Source organism: Lissotriton vulgaris, chromosome 11 (genome assembly GCF_964263255.1).
Source record: "Lissotriton vulgaris chromosome 11, aLisVul1.2, whole genome shotgun sequence".
NCBI classification, from domain to species: domain Eukaryota; kingdom Metazoa; phylum Chordata; class Amphibia; order Caudata; family Salamandridae; genus Lissotriton; species Lissotriton vulgaris.
This window is the reverse complement of record NC_141699.1, coordinates 719,131,995-719,155,844: the sequence shown is the minus strand read 5'-3', so window position 1 is coordinate 719,155,844 and position 23,850 is coordinate 719,131,995.

Genomic DNA, 23,850 nt, shown 5'->3' with positions numbered 1-23,850 from the left:
CAGTTTTCTGAATGTTACTGCTAACTCAAATAAACAGCAGCCAGTGGGCTGAGTGTAACAGTCAGGAGGGCTGCAAGTGGCACCCATCCATACTTTGAGTATCCTTACTGTAGGGTAATATACTCTAGCATTGACACAGCGAAGGAGCTAGTGAGGAAATGTGGTAAGGGAGCTGATATGTGCAACGTGAACATTAAATCAGCATTCCTTCTCATGCCGGTCCACCCCAATGTCTTCCAGCTTCGGGGGATTCAGTTACATTATGACTACTATGTGGATATGTGCATGCCAATGGGGTGCTCAGTGGCCTGTGCTGTATCTGAGAAGTTTGGCACATTTGTTGAGTAGATGGTATGGCAGATGTGAAGTCAGAGCAAATGCTTCTGTACCCCAATGCCCTTTCGATGGTTGGGAGGGCTGGAGTAACAGGAATATTTGCCAGACTGATGACGACAGTGGAGATGGTGAAGAAGTTATTTAGAATACCATAGGCATTGTCCATAAATCAATTTCTGGGAAGAGTCCCCCAATGCTTCATTCATTGGTGTAATTATACTGCCCCAAAATGACGTTGAGATCCGACAATAAACGATAACTCGCGTTCCCTATAATTAAGCTCTCACGAACTGGAGGTCGGCGGTTCTCATACAATGCAGTCAAGTTTTGGAACCAGCTCCCAGATTATCTACGTCTGGAATCTAATTATCTTACATTCAGAAAACAGCTTAACACTTTTCTCTTTCCATGATCAGCTCTGTGTTTTTAAGGTGACACATTAAGAACTGGGATGTCCCTGGGTAGCCATGCACTATATAAATGCGTATTCAATTCAATTCAACTATGGCGGTCCATGTTGGAAGGACTCAACAGCCATATGCATATTGATGGGTCATTCTGAGCAGGTTGGGAGGTAGGAGCTTACACTTTACACCTGAAAGTATAATGTCCTGTAACCACACAAAGGATTGCATACCCTCCTGAAGTGAGCCTGGAGTGAGCCAGGGGAGGATAGGCAGGGTCTTGTGCACTTCAAAGCATCTCTTTGAAGTCTCCCTAGTTCAAAGGCCCAACTGCGTATAAGTACTGGGCCTCTGATACGACCAACTCAGAACACTTCTGAAATTGAGGACATTCTGCCAGAAAGAAGGAATGCTGTGCTGTAGGAGGAACTGCCACTTTGCTGTGTTGGCCTGCTGTCTGATTCTTTTTGCCTAGTAGTGAAAAGGACTGGCCCTGCATTTCTACATCCCAGAAAATTAAGTACTTTCCAAGTGCTTGTTGGCTTGCCTTCTGTTTCTGAAGTCTCAGGAATCCCAAAGACTTCACGTTTATCTTCAATTCAGCACCTCGACTTTACTTGCTGTAAGTCTTGCTCTGCCAAGTTCAGGGCCATTGGAAGTGAGTTTAAAGTGCAGCATCTGCCAGAACATGTGCGTCAGCGTCGTTGCGTGGATTGTAATTGAAGCATCACCTGCTGCAAGATTGGGATCGATGCATCGTCGCTGTTGCAGAAACCAGAACTTGCGCATCAACACCATTGCACTGATTGTAGCCAATGCCTCTCCTGCTGCGAGACTGACACATAACTGCTGTTGCAGGGACCAGGTTGGCGCATCACAGTCGAAACGGTGGTATCGCCTCTGGAGCCACATCTTCGGAACCAACGCATCGCCCCCACTGTGTGGAGAAAATCGTCGCATCGCCCCTCCAGCATGGATTAACACGGCGCATCACATTTGAAACCACCGCAGTCAGAACCGGCGCTTCGCTTATCGTAACTGATGCATTACAGCAGTTGCGTTGAGAAATCCGGTGCAACCCTTCGACTGGCTGGGCATTATCTACACATCTCATGCAGTCTGTGCCATTTCAAGACCTGGCTCTTCAAATGAACCACAGCGCTCAGTTGGACCTGCAACCCCCCCCTCTCCCCCTCCCCAGTGCCTTGAGACCACCACAGGTGAGTAGCCGCTCTTAACAAGCACTGATTGATTGATGCTGTGACACGTAGTAGTGTACTTTTGCTCAGCGGGCTCTCGTGGGTCCTCTACTTGGCTGAGCTCCAACACTAGCAGCATAATCACTTGATTTTGTCCCAGTTCAGACACATCAAGGAATTCTTTGAGTTCTATTTGCCTCTAAGCGCTATATTGGCATTTCATCTTTAAAAATTTAAATCTCAACTTCTACTGATTGGATTTTTGTCAGTTTGGTCTTGTTTTATTTATAAAAATACTCTCAATGTTTCTAAACTGGAGTGGAGCCTTTTTGTGGTGTTTTCACTGTGTTAATCTGTGCACAAATACTTTACACATTGCCTCGTAAGTGAAGCCTGACTGCTCTGTGCCTAGCTACCAGAGAATAGGCTAGGTTAATTTAGGCTGTGTATCTTACTTACCCGGACTAGGATTGTGGTTCCAGCTTGGACAGGACCCATCCCCTTTCCAACCAGAAACCTAATTTCGAACCCTTAGGGATCTATTTATTAGCGGGCGGATCCGCCCACCATTATCTACCACCTGCCTTCTATTTCCCCCGCCATATTACGATGGCGGGGGACCCCGGTGGATGGAAAGACCATCCGCCGTTTTTACGCCCGTCGACGAGTCGACCAAGTGGAAAAGGGGCTGAATATGGTGGGGATGTCTGCATGACACAGCCATTCATATTACAATTCAGGCAGAGATGTGCCTTTCATTGGAGGCCTTGCCTCCATGGAAAGGCATGGGGACCCCAAGGATGTTGGGGGCATGTGCATGCACAACATGGCAGGCACCGCGCTGGGCCTCCCACGTTGTGTATGCAAAAGCACAACTTGCCTTTTTTGCATTGCAGCGGGTGCTGCTGAAAGCAACGCCCGCCGCTATGTAAAAAATGCTGGATGCTCCCGCCAGTGTGGCTAGTGCACCCTAATATGCATCACGGGACTGCCGCACATATGGCGGGCGGTCCCTTTTGCCGTTACGGTGGCGGGCAGATTTTGTCCGCCCACCATTGTAATAAACCCCTTAGTGTTAGAAATGGGGGTGTTTAGTTGGCAGTGTCTTGCAACCTGTCCAAGTAGGCACCCTTATTCTAGTCAGGGAAATGAAGTTACACACCCAAGATAACCGCTGCTAAACCCATTGGTAGCTTGGTAGGAGAAGCCAGGCTTATCTCAGAGGCAATGTGTAAAGCATTTGTACCAACACTCACACAGTAACATTATGAAAACACTACAAGAGGACACCACACCAGTATATAAAAATTTGCCAATATTTATATGGATCAAAAAAGACCAAAATAACAAAAATCCAACATACACAAATAAAAATATCATTTTTAAAAGGTTCAAAGTAGTTCAGTTCATAGGAAACTATGGATGTGTCACCTTTATCACAGAGTACCTGGGATGCCTCAAGATCAAAGACGATATTCAGGTGCAGGGGAGGCGAGGAGCCGGAAAAGCAAAGCAATTTGTCGATTCCTTAGGCGAGAGGAGATGATGCGTCAATTCCTTACTGCAGCGCATGGGAGGCGATGAGTCGAATCCTTACCGTGAGGAGAGGTGATGTGTCGATTCCTTATTGCAAGGGGAGTTGATGTGTCGGTCTCTGGGCATGCGGCCTCGGTTCGCCTATTACTGGACCATGTTGATGAAGAACTTGGCTCACAGGTGCTATGTGTTGAAAATCCGGAAGAGCTAGATCGATGAAATGGTGGCAAAACAGGCCCTGCGCTGATTTCACAGTTGCGGTACAAAAGGGGGTGGTGATGGACGGAGCATCTGAATCAATCAAACACTCACACCCAGTCAAAAGATCTGGGTTTAATCCATCACCGTTCTTTAGCCCACTTTGCCACCCCAGTTCAGACAAGGCTATATGCAAATCAGTCTGACCCTGTGCCTCATGGGAACAGACCAGTCCGAACTGCCAAGCCATGTCTTCCCTGGACCGGAAACAAGCTTCCGAGGACCGGTTTCTGGCATTTCAGCCTTCTTCACAGTTGCGTCGCAGGTGATGCGTCCATTTGTTCAGCCGCACAGTAGGGCCTCTGTCAGAGTCAGAGTAGGTACCTCGGAGCTCGGCGGGGATGGGTAGGTCACTACACCCGGACACAGCAGACTTCAGCCACACCTTGGGCTCAGCGCTGTAGTTCAGCCCTGCCGAACACTCATGTGGCCTCTAGGATATGATCATTAGGCATATGAGGATCCACTAAGGTAACATTACAACACATATGATACAAGCATGTTGTTGTTTTCACTTTGGTCCTGAAGAATCGCGGTAAATATACCATTAGCGAGAAACATGTTGACCACATGCACCACTAGTATCTTCTAGGTTCACACAACATAATAGGTTGACACCTAGGGAACTAGCTTCACCTTTTAACCGTAGCCAGGGGACCCCCAGAATAAAGTCCATTCCGGTACCCCTTGTTACATTTTAGCCACCTTACCATAGGTATACACCACCCTGCCCACACACCCCCACTTCACCAATAGGCAGTTGGAAAAAGATCTCCGCCAAAGAGCCCCTCTCTGAGGTGTGCCCGTCGGGGATTGCACCGCCTCCCCGACGAGGAGCAACCGCCGATGATGAAGCATGACACTCCTCGGGGTGTGTGAGGCAAATATATCCAACATAATGGATGCCCCAGGGTATCATTAATATCCCCCCCCTTGGTCACGCCAGTAAGAATTCCCTCACCCCTTCTTTCTCTAGGAACAGTGCAGCAACCCCCCTTTGTTGATTAGGTACCTCGGACGCCAGAGACACGGTGCTCAGGACTCAGGCTGCGGCGATCTTTCAGCCAGCATGACAGGTACTGCGGGGATTCTTCAGCCGCACAGTGGCGATGTGTTGATCTTTTAGCCAGAAGGCGGTGCTACATCAGGAAAAATAGGCACTGGAAGTCAATGAGTGGAGGTTTGGGCTTATTTGCAGCAACAACCACCTCCAAGGGCCCAGAACGGGCATTTGCACCACTTGGCAGATCAGAACTCCCAGCACAGGAGTTCTGCTGCTTCAGATGAAGTCTTTGATGGCCCTGAGACTTCTTAACAGGAGGCAAGAAAACACCAGCCCTTGGAGAAACTTGGAAAGCAGGATGTAGAAAGAAAAGTCCAGTCCTTTCACTGCCCAAAACAGAAGCAGCAAGTAGCAGGCAACACAGCAAAGTGCACAGCAAAGTGGTAGCCCCTCCTTACAGCTTCTCCAGCTTTTTCTTGGCAGAATGTCCTCTTAGTCCATAAGTGTTTTGAAGTTATGGTGTTATAGCTCCAGTAGTTACACTAGTTTCTGACTTTCAAGTAGATAAACTTCAAGAGAAAGTCTTTGTAGTGAATTGGCCTGCCTTTCCCTGACCTAGTACCAGACACACTACAGGGGGGTTGAGACAGCTTTGTGTGAGGACAGGCACAGCCCGATTCAGGTGTCTGTGACAACTCCTCCCACCACTCTCACTCAGAAAGACCCATCAGCCTGGTGATGGGCCTTCAGGAGATGCAGAGCACACCTCTGCTCCCTTTGTGTGACTACCTAGAGTGAATGCTCAAACAGCCCATCTGTAACCCTTCCTCAGATGTGGATTTCATAGGCAGGCCGAGGCACAGAATGGCAAAGCAAGAAAATGCCCATTTTCTAATAGTGACATCTTCAAACACGCAATTTAAAAATCAACTTCACTAAAAGATGTATTTTTAAATTGTAAGTTCAGGGACCCCAAATTTCAAATCTCTATCTCTTCCCAATTGAAAGTTATACTTACAAGAGGTCACAAGGCAGCTCCAATGATAACCTATGGTACAGATAGTTCATGTAATAGTAAACAACAAAATTAGAAGTATTTCGCTATCAGGGCATGTAAAACACACCAGTACATGTCATGCCTTATAAATACGATGCACCCTGCCAATTGGGCTTCCTTGGGCCCACCTTAGGGGTGCCTAACAGGTAATAGGGAACGCTTTGGCCTGGGAAGTAGGTGCACTTGCCAGGTTAACATGGCAGATTTAAACTGCACTCACAGACTCTGCCGTGGCAGGCCTGAGACATGTTTGCATGTGGGTGGCACAATTAGTGCTGCTTGCTCACTAGTTGCATTTGAATTACAGGCCCTGGGCACTTTACTAGGGCCGTACCAGTAAATTAAATATTCCAATCATGGATACCCAATCATAATCATAATTTGCACATGGAGCACTTGCACTTAAGCCCTGATCAGCAGTGGTAAAGTGCCCAGAGATCTAAAACCATCAAAAACGAAATGCAGCACATAGTCAAAAAACAGGAGGTCAGAAGCAAAATAGACAGGGAAGTAACAAGCCAAAGATGCCAGGTCTAACATTTACAAAACAGGAAGACTGGATATCAATAGTTATCAATGATATCAAAGGTGCATATAGATTGGCAATATTTCAGACCTCAAACGATTTTAACACATCACTCCTGTCCTCGGGACCCTCAACTGGCTTCTAATCGAAGACAGATGTACTTACAAGACTGACTGCATCATCCACAAAGCACTTAACTCACATAATCCGAACTACCTAGAATACAAGCTGATGAAAGCTGGGACTACCAGATCTTTGAGAAGCTCTAATGCACTTTTACTCAAACTTCCCAATCTAAAAAAATCAGCAACCAAGTCTCGCTCTTTTACAGGAAATGCTCCTATAATATGGATTTTCTACCTTGTGACCTGCGATGAAACCCCTCCTTCCCGAGCTTCAAAAGGAACCTGAAACAATTCCTCCTTAACAAATTCTTTAACTCCTGCATTATTGACCATGGCTAATTATCGCATGTATAGGTCTAGTTCCTACGATCAAAGTCAGCTGCTTATCTGTTTATGCTGTCTATTAGATCATCTCAAAACTGCTTCTCTTGTTTTTGGTATTGTTTTTATATTCTTTGATGTTTACTATTTGCTATTTTGAATTCTCCCCTCATTTGTGTTTGCGCGCCTGATTTACTGTATTTCTGTTCTTGATTTTTTTAAAGCGCTTTGATACCTTTGGGTCTAGCTAGCTGTTAGAATTGGGTGTCTCTGGTTGACACAGGTAGGTACTTGTGACAAGCAGGGACCCTCTCCTCTAGTCAGGGCAAGGGAATTACTCTCTCAAAATAACCCCTGCTCATCCTCTAGGCGGCATGGCGCGAGCAGTCAAGGCTTATTTCAGAGGCGATGTCAGTTAAGCAGTTGTGACCACATACAGTAACCCAGTGACAACAGTACAAATGGACACCACACAGGTTTTATATAAAAAATAAGTATACTTTATATAGAGTTATCACAAGACCAATAAACGACAAAAAGAATCCACAGTACTATTCAGATTCAAGGGTTCAGGTTAAAAAGGCTTAATTCAAGGTTCTGTGCGAGTCGGTAGCCTTGTCCGGCTACAACGTTGCTGAAAAGAACACAGAGTCTAACAAATCCAGCAGACCACTCAAATGTCGACAGACTCAGTCACAGTACCTTTTCCTTGAGGCGGCCGGCACGGATGTGCGAGCCGGTTCTGGGGTTCGTTGCGGTGTAGAAAAAGAAAGCGTTGCAGGTCACAGTGTCCTTTCAGCCGCTGTGCAGGCTATGGCTCGTTGATGGCGTTGAGATGGAGTCGGTGAGCGCAGAGCTTGCGTTGTTCGAGGCTGACGTTGCTCAATGCGGTGCCTACAGGACACCAGGCCGGTCGTGAGAGTCGGTCACAGATCCCTACCTCTGTAGCCACTGGAACAGCAGCAATTCACGGAGGCTGGTGAAGTCCACTGGTCCTGGGACTTCGGTCAGGGGGCAAGCTCTCTTCCAAGCCCTTGGAGATCTTTGCACAAGTTGAAAGTAAAGGTACACTCCACAAAGTCCTTTCTTGTTATGTTATGTTATGTTAAAAGAATTTGGTACCGCGCACATACACCAATTGGTTTCTTGGCGCTCAAAGACCAGTGGATGAGGGCACAAGGGGGTGGGTGCAGCTAGCCATGGGCAAGGCGGAACAGATATGTTTTCAGGGATTTACGGAAGGTAGAATAGTCGGGGCTGAGCCGGATAGAAAGAGGGAGGGAATTCCAAGTGGACGGGGCAAGAAAAGAGAAACAGGCACCACCGTGCTTCTTGCGTTTGAACCTAGGAGTGATCAGAAGATTGCAAGCAGAGGATCTGAGGTGTCGAGAGGGAACATAGGGGTGCAAACAGAGGGAGATAAAGACAGGAGCAGAGGCAGAGAGAGATTTGAAAATAGTACATCCCAGTTTGAAGATGCAACGTTGCGCAACAGGGAGCCAGTGTAGGGTTTTTAGCAACGGGGTGACATGTTGGTGTTTGGGCTGCTGAAAAATTAATCTGGCTGCCTGGTTTTGCACCAGTTGGAGGCGTTGGAGATGGTATGCCGGAATCCCCACATATAGACAGTTGGCATAGTCTAAACGTGAGGTGACCAGGGCCATGATAACAAGGGTGAGAGCCTCTGGTGATAGGAACCTTCGGATCTTCCCGATTCTGCGGAGATGGTAAAAGCAGGCCGAGGTAACAGCGTTGATGTGCGGCCGCATCGAAAGGTCGCTAGAGATGGTAACACCAAGGCTCTTCACAGAGTTAACTGGGCAGGGAGGGGGACCAAGGGCAGGGGGCCAAAAATTGGTGGTCCAAGGATGTGGGTGCCCACCAATCAGGACCAGCTCTGTCTTGCTCGGATTGAGCTTCAGCTGGCTGAAGTTCATCCACTCATAGATGGTAAGCATTGTGGTTTGGAAGTTAGAGCAGGAAAGAGGGGAGGGGTCGATGGGAAAGATAAGTTGCAGATCATCTGCGTAGTTAAAAGTGGTAACAGAAGAATGACGAAGAGAAACAAGGAGGGGCTGCATATAAAGATTAAACAAGAGAGGGGACAAGGCAGAGCCCTGGGGAACACCACAGGAAAGTGAAATACGGGGAGCAGAAAAGGAAGACAGATGTACCGATTGGGAGCGTAGTTGGAGAAAGGACACAATCCAAGACAGGGCCAGGCCAGAGATGCCAGCATTTCTGACACGGTCGACCAAGATGTCATGGTCGACCGTGTCAAAAGCGGCCGAGAGATCAAGTAACACTAGGGCCCGGGCCATGTTCTTGTCAGCCCCCTGTCTCAGCGTGTCCATAACCGCCACCACCACTGCCTCCGTAGAATGGAACGTTCTAAAACCTGCCTGTTGATCATCGAGGAAATGAGTTTCCTCGATGAAAGTACTCAGGCAGCGGGTGACGTAGGTTTCCAGGACCTTCCCCAAATAGGGGAGGAGGGAAATAGGTCGGTAGTTGCCCAGGACCGCAGGGTCAGAACCGGGTTTTTTTAAAATAGGTACCACAACAGCGCTTTTGACAGTCCGGCAACCACTGCAGGCCAATCCCCCAAGCCGCACTTCAGCTTGGGAATAGCCTCTCCTCAGTTTCTTCAGGTTCCTTCTCCTCAGCAGAGGTTTCGTCTTGTAAGTCCAGAAGTGATCTAATTTCTTGGTATCAGGGTCCCAATATTTATACCCCAAAATCCTTTGTTCTCTGAGGGGAGAGGGGCCTGTGCCCAGTCCAAACCAGTTCTGAAGCACTCTGTTTACTAGACTTCTCCTTTCCTTTCACAGCGCAGGGCAGGCACATCAGACGCCCCACAGGAGGTGGAGCCAGCATTGTGGAAGGCAAGTAAGTCCTGGAGCACTTTGTTGACAGTCTTCCTTCTCTTCTTTCAGTGTGCAGGGCAGAGACATCAGACACACCACAGGGGGTGGAGCCAGCACTGTGGGGGCGGGCACAGACCTATTCAGGTCCCATCCCAAGTGCAACTCCTCCCTCCCATCTATATGCAGATCTTCCTATTCACTACCGGGCTGCCCCAGCCTGTCTCTTGGAATTCCCCAGCCCTGTCACACACAAACCCAGACAAATAATACACAACCTCGCAGAGGCAGGCTCAAATGGTTAGGCAAGCAAATACCTACTTTCTAAAAGTGGTATTTGCAAACACAGAATATTAAAATAAACTTTCCTAAAAGATGTATTTTATTATTCTGAGTCCAGGCATACTAAACTCGAATTTCTACCATGTTCTCTGAGTCTGCTAGGATTATAAAGTGTAATAATTCTAACAGCCCGTTCTGGCCTATTGAGAACAGGTAGCCTTACAATAGTGAAAAACAAAAATGGCTGTAATTCACTATTGAGACATGCCACACACATCAGGGCTTGTCCTACCTTATACGTACAATGCACCCTGCCCTTGGGCCTACCATAGGGGTGACTAATATGAAGAAAAGGGAAGGTTTAGGGACTGGCAAGTGGGAGCACTTGCCCAGTCAGCATGACAGTACCAGACTGCACGCAGGCTCTGCAATGGCAGACCTTAGACACGTTTTACAAGGCCGCTTCTGTGGGTGACGAAACCAGTGCTGCAAGCCCACTAGCAGCATTTGGATTTACACGCCCTGGGCACACTAAGTGACTTTACTAGGGTCTGACAAGTAAACCCAATAGTCAATCATGGAATCACTAATCAATACATACATAAATTTACAGTAGGGAGAGCATATGCACTTTAGCACCGATCAGCAGTGGTAAAGTGTCCAGAGTCATAAAATAGCCAACAACTGGTCAGACAAAATATAGGAGAAAGGCAAAAAGTTCAGGGATTTCCCTGAAAAAAGGGCCAAGTCCAACACTAGCACTATATAAAACTTATAAAATGAATAAATAAAATAAAAATAAAATAATAGCTGTTACCCCAAAGGAGGTCATCAACCTGGTTGTTCTGATTGAGAATAGAGGCCAGAAGGTGGTGTAGGTGTTTTGTGTAAGATTCTCCTCCTATATTCGCATTAGCAGCTCTGATGCTACATTTTGTTCTAAGGTCTCTGCACCAAGTCGAGGGAAGTGTTGAGGTTGTAGTTTTCGGTGTGGTATGGTCAAGGCTGCCTTCCCTTGATGATCAGGGATACTTGTCCTGATATGAATTAAGTGTGGAAGATGTTTGAGGCAGCCATGAGAAGAGGGGGTAAATAATGCATAAGTAGAAGTAATTTACCATCTGACCAAGGTGGGAGCAAAGACATAACTGGTCAGCGGACAATTTACTCAATTGTATTTGAATTATTTATTTTATTTAGTTATTTTTATTTATTTTAGAGTTTCATATAATGCTGGCCAGACCCGAAGGTATTGGAGCGCTTTACAGCATTTGTCAATTAACAATTGAGTAAGCAAAGAATGGGAACAGTAAACACATTATTCAATGATGGGTTGTGTATCACTAAAAGTCCTGTTGCAAACAAATGCAGTCATCGTGGAGGAGGTAATATTGTGGGCAAAGGTAAGATGCTGTAGGAAGTTGGTCTTATCGTAATGCCTAGATCCTCAGTAGGTGGCTGATCTCCCTTTGTCTGACCATTGTCATTTTGTGAGAGCTCGATTGAGGAGGAACACTTTGAGCTGGTTTTTGAATTATTTGAAGGAAGGGTTTGTCCTGACATGAATAGGGAAGGCATTCCAAATTCTGGGAGCATTTCCAGAGAAAGATCGAGATAAGGTATTTTGTTTACGGGGTTTTGGGGGTATGAGTAGCATAGAGTTGGTGCTCCTAAGATTTTTAGTCTGTCCTGCTTTGTTGAGGTTGGTGGCTAGATAGGTGGGTTTTCCAGTGTGCAGAGCTTTGTGGGTGAGACAGGAAGTTCTGAAGTTAGCACGCAATACAATTGGGAGCCAGTTGAGCTCTTTGAGAGCGGGGAGATGTGTTCATATTTCTTCACTCCAGTCACCATTTTTGCTGCTGCATTTAGGATAGCTCTAAGAGGACCAAGATGTAGCTTGACCGTGCCTGTGAGGGTGGCGTTCCCATAGTCGAATCTGGATAGCACAAGGGATTGCGTGACTTGCTTGAGGTCTTTTGGAGTGATGAAGGGTTTGAATTTTTTTAGTAGTTTTAAGTTGAAGAAGGCACATCTTTCCATGTTCTTGATGTGTTTGACCATGTCAAGGTTGGGGTCTAAAGTAATTCCCAGTGACTTCACGGAGCCTGCCGGGATGAGAGTGCAGTTGAGAGCATCAACAGACTTTAACCATTCCGTGATTCGACGGGTCTGCTCTTTGTTGGCTATGAGGAGAATTTCCGTTTTATCTTGGTTGAGTTTCAGATGGTTATGGGACAGCCATTTTTGGGCTTCTATTAGGGTGAGATTGAGTCTTTGTATGTCCACTATGGAAGAGGTTTCGATGTAGATCTGGGTGTCGTCGGCATAGAGATGGACGGGAATGTTGGCTTTTTTGAGGATGATATTGAGTGGCTCCATGTAAATGTTGAACAGTGCGGGTGAGAGAACTAAGCCTTGAGGAACGCCTCTGGTTATGGGGTGTAGGTCCGACGTGAGGTTTCGGATTTTTATTCTTTGGGAGCGGTTTTTCAGGAAGGAGGTGTACCATTGTAAGTCCACCCCTTCTGCTCCCACCCTTTCTCGGAGTATGTTGTTGAGTAGATTGTGGTCGACCGTATCAAAGGCCGCCGAAAGGTCTAGGAGTATAAGTGAACAACATAGGTCCGAGTCCAGTGATTTGTGGATGTCGTCAATGTCATTCACAATGGCAGTCTCGATGCTGCATCCTTTTCTAAAGCCCGATTGGTGAGGGTCCAGGAGATCGTTGTTGTCCATGTGACGGGAAAGTTGGCAGAGAACACATTTTTCTAGTAGTTTTGCTATGAATAGGAGATTGGAGACCGGTCTGAAATTGTTGAGGCCGTTCGGGTCAGTGCCTGCTTTTTTCAGTAATGGTGTTACCTGACCGATTTTGAGGCAGTCAGGTATGGTTCCAGTTTCCAGTGAACTATTTATGATCTCTGACCAGTGTGCCTCTAGAGAGAGTTTGAGATTTTTAGCCAGTTGCGAGGGGAGAGGGTCCTCAATGTGTGATGAAGGCTTGGACCCGGTGGTCAGTTCAATAATTTCAGTTTCAGTGACGGGTTTGAATGTTCTCCAGTTATTTGTGGGATGCCTGAGTGGGTTTGTGACATCTTTGTCGAGTAGCGGGTCTTCGTTCGGAGGGCTGAGGTGATCCTTGAGAGAGAGCTCAATCTTTATTTTTTTTTTCATTGAAGAAATTGGCAAATTTGTTATGTAGGTCTTTGGAGGCTGGAATTGTGGAAGACGATGGTTTGGATGTTTGTTGTCTGATGACGTTGAAGAGTTCTTTTGGTCAATTTTTAGCATTGTTGAGTGCACTGCAGAAGAAGGTTGATTTTTCATTTATGATGTGCTTTTTATAACTTCTACATTCCTTTTTGAGTTGTTCTAGGTGTGTAGTCGAAGGATTACTATGCCAAAGTCTTTCTGCAGCTCTTAGTTGTCTTCTTTCCAGGTTTAGGTCAGTGTTGAACAACGATCTCGATGGGATGGTCTTGGTTCTTTTCCCTTTCAGGGGAGCTATTTGGTCTAGCATGTCGGTCAGAGCCGCATAGTATTGTGAGGTGAGTTCTGTTGTGGACCAGTCGCCTGCGGTGGAAGAGGGTAGTGTACTTAGCCTTTCTTCTAGTACTTCGAGGGGGATCTGTCTCAGGTTTCTCGTCCAGTGGAAGTGCTAGTTTGTGCTGGGCAGTCGATGTGACTTTTGATTGATGTGAAAAAGAATGAAATGGTGGTCTGACCAGTCCACAGGGAGGGTACAGTCTATGGTGATTGCATCTTTGTGAGCTATGATGGCATCAAGAATTGAGTCTTTGTTGTGTGTTTGTTCGGTGCAGTGTTGGGTCAAGTTGTTATTGTGGACTGGAGAAGCTCATTTAAGGATTGTATCAGAGGGTTGTTTACCTCATTCCAGTGGAGGTTTACGTCTCCTAGAATTATGTAGTTCACATCTGCTAGTGAGCAGTGTGAGATCAGGTCTGCAAGGTGTTCACCAAATGCAGAAGTGTTGCCGGTGGGTGGTAGAGGAGGTGACAGTGAAGCATTTTGTTGTCTGCGGTCTTGATGGTGGCGGTTAGGTATTCCACTGTATTGTATTCGAAGGAGTCCATTTTTGTTATGGAGATGTTCTTTTTATGAATGATAGCGGTCCCCCCCACCTTGCTGGTTTTTTCTGTCCTTGTTTATGATTGAGAACCCCGGCGGTATTAGCATATCGAAGATGGGGGGTGATGATTTGTTTAACCAAGTTTTTGTGATTAACGTGATGTCAATGTCGTGTGTTAGGATGGTTTCTGCCAGTTCAGTTGCGTGTTTGTTAGCAGATCTGCAGTTAATGAGCATGCAGTTATTCGCCCTCTCGTTGTTGTGTTGTTCCCTTGGGAGGGCCATAGAAATATTGGCGAGGTATGCTGGCGGTTTCACTGTTCTCGGCGCTCTATGTTCTCTACCAAGTCCAGTGATTACTTGGATCATAGCCATGGGAATGTTAGTGAGGTGAGCTGGAGGTCTCACTGTTCTTGGTGTGGTATGTTCTCTGCCAAATCCAGTGATTACTTGTATCACAGAAGTGGAGGCATCTGGTGGAGCAGCTTCATAGGAATCGGCGAGATTCCTCGCCTCTTGACTGGACATTGCAGCGCTCGTCCTTTTGGATCTACGAGGATGGATTCTAAGGGATGTAGTCTTCCATCTTAGTCGTTTTGCCGTGTGATGGTCTGTGTGTTTGGTGGTAGTATCTTTGTGTGTAGGGGGTGGGCCTTGGGTGATGGAAGTGGGTTGTGTAGAGAGGATTTTATTAATCCCCTGTATGACTATTTCTAGCTGGAATTCTAGTCATGCCAATCTTTGGGCTGAACTCATGGAGGTGGGAGTGGGGGGGTTTGGACTCTGTGTGTCCTGAGTCTGGTCATCTCTGAATGGGTGGTGCTAGGTTGGGTTCAGGGATGGGGGAGCTTAACTGTGTGGGTGAGGCTCCCAGAATTTCTAGTGGCTGTGTGATGTTTGGGGAAAATCGTGGGGGTGGGTTGTGAGAGGTTGTTTCGGGAATTGTGTTTCACTTTCAAAGGTTTATGTGCAGAGAAGGGGTGCGAAGCTGTTGTCTGCGGTCCGGTTGCTGAAGCGGAGTATGGGGAGAGGGGGCGACAGTATAAGGGTTGTAATGTAGCATCTTGTGCAGGCCTTGTGTTAGGAGCGTTTAATATGGATGATATGGATGAGTTGTGTGTGTTGGAGGGAGTTAGATGGGATGGTGAGGCTGGGTGTAGATGGGTCGGAGTGGTGGGTTTGCGTCAAGGGGGTATTTTGATAGTTCTCCCCGGATGGCTGGCTCTGGGTTATTTTCAAGTGGGATATTTGAGTGAAGGCGATGTGTAGCGTGGGGAAGAGTGAGTCAAATGCCTCTAGGTTTTTGTTGTTGTCTTGGATCAGGGCTGTTCAATTGCTGTAAAAGGTTGCAAAGGTGTTTCCGTTGCGTGTGTGGATGTTAGGGATTGTGAACGTGAGTTTGCAGCTGTGAGGGGTGCTAATTGTTTTTGAGATGTGGAGGTGGGAACTGAGAGTGAAAATCCATCCAGACGGATTTTGGGTGTGGAAAATAAGGTCCATTTTCTGCATGCCTTTTGCGCAGCAGTGGTAAGTGTCTGCAATTAGTGTTTCTTGGTGCTGTCTGATCAGCCTGTGTTTAAAGTTTCTTTTCGCTTTAGGAGAGAGGTTGAGGGGTGCATGACGGAAAATGAGTTCTGGCCATGGGGTTTTAAGTCAGGTGTTGAGTTGGTTCGAATGGGGATTAGACTGTCCTGTGATTTATTTGTTCTGTTATGCGGGTGCATTGTTGTATAGGGTGGCAGACTCTTTTTAGACAGCATTCTGACCGTAACTGGCTGTTGCTTGTGTTCGATTAGGCAGCTGAATCTAGCTGCTTCTCTTGATAACCCTCGCCCCTAGTGCAGAAACCAGAGGAACCTGGTGCATGAACTGATGGGCTATGCAACCTTCTTTAGAAAAGTCACATTTTTGGAGTCTTCTTAAACAGCAAGTTTGGTTTTAGAGTAATCAGTTAACGCTCTTCATATGCATGCTACATTTTATTATACTTGCCCATAGATTTATAACGTGTGGACCTAGGTACAAAGAATTAAAGCAGGAAGTTCAATGAATAAATATTGATGTAGGAAGGTTTGTTAATCTAAAAGGGGGTGTTGGATCTAGCATGGAAGGGAGTGAGGTTTGGGGGCTTCATTGATAAGTGGGTCAGAGGGTCCTGGGATGGGTAGAGGTGGGCACGGCGAGTTGAAACAAGGTGATGCAGAACATTCATCAGATTGATCTAATAACCCGGAGATTTCCAAGTAATAAGGTGTTGATTGTACTATGTGTTTTTGCACAAATCTAAACAAAAGGCACTGGAGTACTATAGAGGTCGCAAGGCAAAGGCATTGTGAATGTATGAATCAAAGGGTAGCTGGTTCCAAGATTGAAAGTAGACTGTTAATGCATCATGATGTGCTGGTCTTTAAAGTTGTGTGTCTTCAGCTCTTTCTAAACTGGAGCAGCATTGGGGTGGTCCTAATGGATAAGGGAATGTTGTTCCAGGTCCTGGGTGCATAGAGGCCTTGTTTAAAAAAAAAACTTTATTACTCTTCTTATTTTCCATTCTGTGGCAGTGCTGAGAATCACCAAACATGATGAGCACGTTAGTCACACAGGCAGGGGTGCCGATTTTGATGGCTTGAAGAGTAGGATTTTATGATTTGTTTTAGAAGAGGGGAGCAAATAGTGCCTTCTGGATTAGACTTAAATAGATTTCCAAATCCTCGGAGCATTGTGGGAGAAACCCATAGTATTTGTGTCAAGAAGGTGCAATTTGACCTCACAAGCAAGTATTAAAAATGTAGCCATTTTTAATTTTACCTACACTTCATGTAACAGTAATTTTCTTTCCACCTGGGACATGCGTATGGTTATTTATCGGGAAACATCCTTAACAACGCGGTTAGTACACCGCAATGCTTTTACATCGCGGTCGTTACAACGACCGCATGTAACAACGCTATGCCATTACAACGCAAGTCTTTATATCGACTTGCGCCAGATGGCGTGCTAACATTAAAAATGGTGTAGTTTACTATCCCAACACCTTCAGTACTGATAAGTGGACTGGAGTTGGAATAGTAAATTACACTTTTTTAATGTTAGCACGCCATCTAGCGCAAGTCGATGTAAAGACCTGTGTTGTAAAGGCATAGCGTGGTAACAAGCAGTCGTTGTAACAACTGCGATGTAACAGCACGCGTTGTAATAACACGCGTTGTTACATCATACATCCTATTTATCTTGGGCACCAGCCATTTTGACAAATTTGGTGTTTTCTTCACAAAGTGAAGGGAGTTGTAGTTAGGTATGATGCTATGGACTTTCAAGTGGGTTTGTGGGGTAAAAATACATTTTTTAATTGAATGTGTTTTAGAGGTATGTTTGGAAGTGTTTGCTGATTTATGTACTCAGAGTGAGTACATCATCAAAAATGATTGGCAATAATTTAACTCTGCAATGACATCAGTTGGTCGGCGAGGGCCACTTTCAGAAGAGATTTATGGCTATTCTGTTGTATATATGAAGGTAAACACCCATTATCCCGAATCTTTCTTCCCTCATACTATTATTCAAATCTACCATGACTCCGCAATGCCATTATAACGCATGGCATTACATTTTATATGCTTTTACCACGCATACATTTACAACGAAATTCGTTGTAAATGCATGAATGGTAAAAGCATGTTTTTTTTTAATATGTTAGGATGCGGTAAGTATGGGTATAGGGGTATATGTTTTGGGGTTCTGAGGTATATGTCTTGCGGTGATTGGGTATTTTAAGGGTTCAGGGATAGGTTTGGGTTTTGGGGTACAGGGGTATTTTTAGGGTTAAGGGCTAGGTTTGGGTTTTGGGGTACAGGGGTATTTTTAGGGTTCAGGGATAGGTTTGGGTTTTGGGGTACAGGGGTATTTATAGGGTTCAGGGATAGGTTTTGGGGTACAGGGGTATTTTTAGGGTTCAGGGATAGGTTTTGGGGTACAGGGGTATTTTTAGGGTTCAGGGATAGGTTTGGGGTGCAGGGGTATTTTTAGGGTTCAGGGATAGGTTTGAGTTTTGGGGTGCAGGGGTATTTTTTAGGGTTCAGGGATAGGTTTGGGTTTTGGGGTACAGCGGTATTTTTAGGGTTCAGGGCTAGGTTTGGGTTTTGGGGTACAGGGGTATCTTTATGGTTCAGGGATAGGTTTGGGTTTTTGGGTACAGGGGTATTTTTAAGGTTCAGGGATAGGCTCGGGTTATGGGGTACAAGAGTATTTTTAGGGTTCAGGGATAGGTTTTGGGGTACAGGGGTATTTTTAGGGTTCAGGGATAGGTTTTGGGTTTTGGGGTACAGGGTTTTTTTTTGGGTTCAGGGATAGGTTTGGGTTTTGGGGTACAGGGGTATTTTTAGGGTTCAGGGATAGGTTTTGGGGTACAGGGGTATTTTTAGGGTTCAGGGATAGGTTTTGGGTTTTGGGGTACAGGAGTATTTTTAGGGATCAGGGATAGGTTTGGGTTTTGGGGTACAGGGGTATTTTTAGGGTTAGGATGGGTTAGTGTTTAAGGGTGATGGGGTATTTTAAGGAGTAAGGGTGGGTTATATTTAAGGGGTGCAGGGGATTTTAAAGGGACCCGTGTGGGATTCGTTTTAGGGTGTAAAGGGTAATTTAAAAAAAATAAAAAATAAAAATATATATAAATATATAAAATTAATATTAATATATATACAAATATATTTTTAAATAATGCAATTTAAAAGAATTGGGGCCAGATGTAGGTAAATCTTATTTACCGACTCTAAAATACCGAATTTTACCGATTCGGTATTTTTGATTCGGTAAATAAGATGTAGGTAATTATTTGGTAATTTTTACCGAATCGGAATGATTCGGTAATTTTACATTTTACAAACTGTAAATATCGTTACCAGCACAACCCACTGGGCTGATAGAACTGATGGTGACTGCAACTACCAGAAGGCACTTGGGTGCCGAGACCGAGTATGGTTTGAAGACACGCCCAGGTGGGCGGACTTTGTCATTAAAAGCAAGCGGTCTACATCAGAACAAGTTGCTCTTTCTTTATTGCAAGAGGCTCGTCAACAAGGGCAGTGGCCCGAAACGCGTCAAGCCGCGTTTTTAATGAAAATGTGAAAGCTGACTCTGCTGGGGCCCTCGTTATGATGATGTGAACTCTGAGCGGCCGCCTCACTTTGGGCAACCTGTTTGATTGATGTTTTGCGGCCAGCCTCGGTCGCGAGGTAGGCCCGCCGCATCGTGCGGATCCAGACACCGGGAGAGCCCAGTGTCATGATGGACCGGCGTTCTTCAAAAACGAGTGGGTGACATAATCCAGCTAACTCACCTTTGGCATTTCATTGACCCACTTGGGATTTTACAAACTGTAAATATCGTTACCAGCAAAACCCACTGGGGTAATAGAACTGATGGTGACTGCAACTACCAGAAGGCACTTGGGTGCAGAGACCGAGTATGGTTTGAAGGCATGCCCAGGTGGGCGGACTTTGTCATTAAAAGCAAGCGGTCTACATCAGAACAAGTTGCTGTTTCTTAATTGCAAGAGGCTTGTGAACAAGGGTGGTAGCCCGATACGCGTCAAGCCGCGTTTTTAATAAAAATGCGAAAGCTGACTCTGCTGGGGCCCTCGTTATGATGATGTGAACTCCGAGCGGCCGCCTCACTTTGGGCAACCTGTTTAATATATATATATATATATATATATATATATATATCCACACCAAACCCATCCTAAAAGGAACAGGTCCGACACATGCTCGGTGATTCTGAGTTCATTTTTATTAAAAGGAGACTTTGCTGCTGAATTAGCGAAACGCTAGGGCAGACGCGTTTCAGCCTTGCGGCTTTCTTCAGTGCCCGCTTCACTATGAATGACAAAACGCCGTAGGGGTTCGTGATTTAAAAGTCCAAAAGAACTTGTCTGATTGGCCCAACCTCCTCGGCTTCCACCTCCGTCTCTCCCACACTGATCCAGGCCGGAGTTTTGATGTCTCCCACTGAGGCTGCAGTTACAGTGAACTGCGTTCTCTAACATCCAGTGATGTCCCAAACACAATTTGGCAGTGGCAGGCATTCTGCTCCGATGAATCACGGCGGGGGCAGTGATGATAAAAATTAGTTTGAGTCACCTTCACGCAGCGGCCCGTTACAGACCGCCGCATGCTTTCTCCCCACGCAGTCTCAGACTCAGGTGAGTTTTCCTTGACCATCCGTTTTTAATGAAAATGTGAAAGCTGACTCTGCTGGGGCCCTCGTTATGATGATGTGAACTCCGAGCGGCCGCCTCACTTTGGGCAACCTGTTTGATTGATGTTTTGCGGCCAGCCTCGGTCGCGAGGTAGGCCCGCCGCATCGTGCGGATCCAGACACCGGGAGAGCCCAGTGTCATGATGGACCGGCGTTCTTCAAAAACGAGTGGGTGACATAATCCAGCTAACTCACCTTTGGCATTTCATTGACCCACTTGGGATTTTACAAACTGTAAATATCGTTACCAGCAAAACCCACTGGGGTAATAGAACTGATGGTGACTGCAACTACCAGAAGGCACTTGGGTGCAGAGACCGAGTATGGTTTGAAGGCACGCCCAGGTGGGCGGACTTTGTCATTAAAAGCAAGCGGTCTACATCAGAACAAGTTGCTGTTTCTTAATTGCAAGAGGCTTGTGAACAAGGGTGGTAGCCCGATACGCGTCAAGCCGCGTTTTTAATAAAAATGCGAAAGCTGACTCTGCTGGGGCCCTCGTTATGATGATGTGAACTCCGAGCGGCCGCCTCACTTTGGGCAACCTGTTTAATATATATATATATATATATATATATATATATATATATATATATATATATATACACACACACACCCATTCATATTTTTTTTTTAAATAATGTACTTTTACAATGTAGATGTCTTTACCACACAGGCAGTTGTGTTGTAATGGCATGCGTGATAAAGTCATATGCGGGGTAAAAGTTTTAGGAATGGTGGCTTTGCGGAGTAATAGTCCCGCGTTGTAAAAATTGCGGAGTGATGGTATGAGGGATGTTGGATTGCGGAATATCGTCACATATTCATATAGGAATGCAACCTAGATAAAAGACTGCATAGACAGTTATCTATCACAACAGATGAGTTCATTGTGTGATAGTGTTATGAAATTAGGGAAATCAAGAGAAGGTCTAATGCCTTTGAAACTTTGCCCACCAGGGCAGCTCCTCCGCTAAGGCAGAGGAGCGTCACCCTACTAAGTGTAAAAAGAAAAATATTATAATAATGCCACATTAATAACATTACATTATTATAATTTATATAACTTGCTTCTGTAAGGAGCAAGTCAGGTTGGGGTGGGGCTGGGCTGGCTTGTCACAGGTTGGGTGAGAAGTGGTTGCTGCTGGACCAAGTGAGCAAGATAGTTTGGCCAGCTGTCTTGGGCCGGCCAAACCGCCATGCACACTTAGCATGTTCTCCACCGGCTGTATTATACAGCCTGGGTGGAGGACATGCACAGCCTCCCAGTCCCCTTCTGAGCGCCGAGCTCCAGTGCTCATACCAATCGCAGTGACAAGTGCATCGTGATTGGCTTAGGGAAGCCTGGGTGTTCTGGGAGCCAGGAGAACAGCAAGGACGGAGAAGAGGCTGCTGCTGGTGACCGACGATGACAAGGGAAGTACTCTTTTCTTCGTCTATACCCCCCTCTGCCTTCGCCCCCCTGCCACCGTTTCCTACCAGCCCACTGCCCTCTTAGATGAGTGAGTACTGCTTCCAGCCCTGATATTGTAGCTAGGACTAAATGTTTTGGCCATGGAACGTGTGGAAAAGTGACTTGAATATGGTGCTCTTCATGTAAGATTAAAGTCGAGACACAGTGGTACAGCCGTATAATTATTGGAAATACCTTTTCAGAATTACTCAAAAATACAAGTAATTATGTGGAATGTTATTTCATGCTTAAAAAAAGAGCAAAGCAACACTGAAGTCTATTATGACATAATGCACACAAACAGCCATTTTGGGTGTTTGCTTCAAACCTGCAACCTACTCCTTCCTCTCCTTCATTCGCTGCCTATCCTTTCCATTTTTCACCCATTCCCACCAACATGTTCCACCTTTTAAAATATATTTGTACTTTCTGTTTTGTCTTCCTGCCTCAGTACTTTAACTTTTATTTATTTTCCCTGCCTGCCTTTTTTTTAAATGTCTGCCCACCACCCTCAGTCACAGCAGAGGGTTGCAGCGGGTTTCTTCCATGACTGGGAAACGGCTGAAAAAGTGCAATTTATTTTCGTTTTGCGATCAGATCTAAGTATTTCTGTCACATCTAGGCTTCTACAGGTCCTGGAGACCCCAGCCCCCAGGGCCTTTATACAATAGGAGGGGATGTGCGGTCCCCTTCCCAGAGCCTCTAGAGATCCCAAGAACACCATCCCACGTGGCCAAATTACACACTGCACCCCACCAGAGCCACTCTTGGGTCACAGGGATCCCATCCTGCTGGAGGAAATTTCTTTAAAAAGGGGATGGTGGTTGTGCACTTCCCTTTGGTTTTTTTCCAGTACACTTCTAGGATTTATTCACATAAAATTATATTCTAGTACCATACTTAAAACCAACCCCCCCAGCCGTGTGTGACATGGGGTTGGGTGTACGACCCTCGCTGCGCATGGCCCTCAGCCTTGAGCAGTGTGGGATTGGAAGCAAGGCCTGGCCTATGGACAGGCACCCTACCTCCTGCAGCACAAAGTCTTCTGGCATGCACAGCATCAGTTGGTCTCCCAGGTTTTGGCCGCAGTTAGGCAGATTTACTGACTTTAACAACAAATCACAACACCACAATATTAAAAGTTGGGCTAAAGACTTTATCAAGGGGTAAGCATATCAATATATACAAAGCAAATCCATAATATTTGTCCAAAAATCACCAATATTTGAAATCAACTGTATATTTTAGTGATTCCATCAATGCAATGCCTAATAACAGTGATTTTTAGAAAAACGTTTTAATAAAAAAAATTAAATCATCATGTATGTGAGACTTCATTTAACATAGTGTTTATGATTGCATTTGCGGGCTGAACAATGTTAAAAGAAAGACTCAGAGACATACTTAAAAAAAATAGCATGCATCTGGATCTTTCTTTTTACAATTTTCAGCCCACAAAAAACACTCATAAAAACAACCACAACTACATGGAATTCAAACTAGGCAAATTAATATCTTACAGTGCCCCTTTAAACATTTTTGAGCCTGGTTCATAAAGTTAAACTGAGACAAAAATCTAACTTTATGACTTTCGGTATTCACAAAGGCCATTGACGAGTAGAAAAGTTAGACTTTTTTCTGTGTTTATGTCATGAATCGCAAGTCTTAATCACATCCTGCTCTAAAGTGAGCAGTTTTTACCCCATCAAGAAACCCACCCCTGTCCCGTGCTACCAGCACTCCAAAGTGTAATGTGTAATGATGTTTGTACTTAACTATTCATTTGTGCATTTGTGAGTGTAATGATTTTTCAGAGGTTTTATTGTACATATCACTTGTATCTCTCTAGGTATATTGCCAAATGGTTTTGCCAAGTACTGTTTGTTGTCGATCATGAGAGCGCTGAATAATACTAATACTATAGTTGAATTCGACATTCTGGTACTAGAGTTGATTGCAGGCGATTAGGTTTAGAACAGAACAAACAAGCAGGGGAATCTTCTGGAGACGCTCGCGCATGCAGGAAAACGGTGCGCGATGCGTCATCAATCCTCGGGTGTGGCTCTGCTATAAAAGGCCACACCCAATGCTTCTCGACGCTTTGCCTCCTGCCACCGCCCTCAAGAGGATCACCTTGGAGAGCCCTGG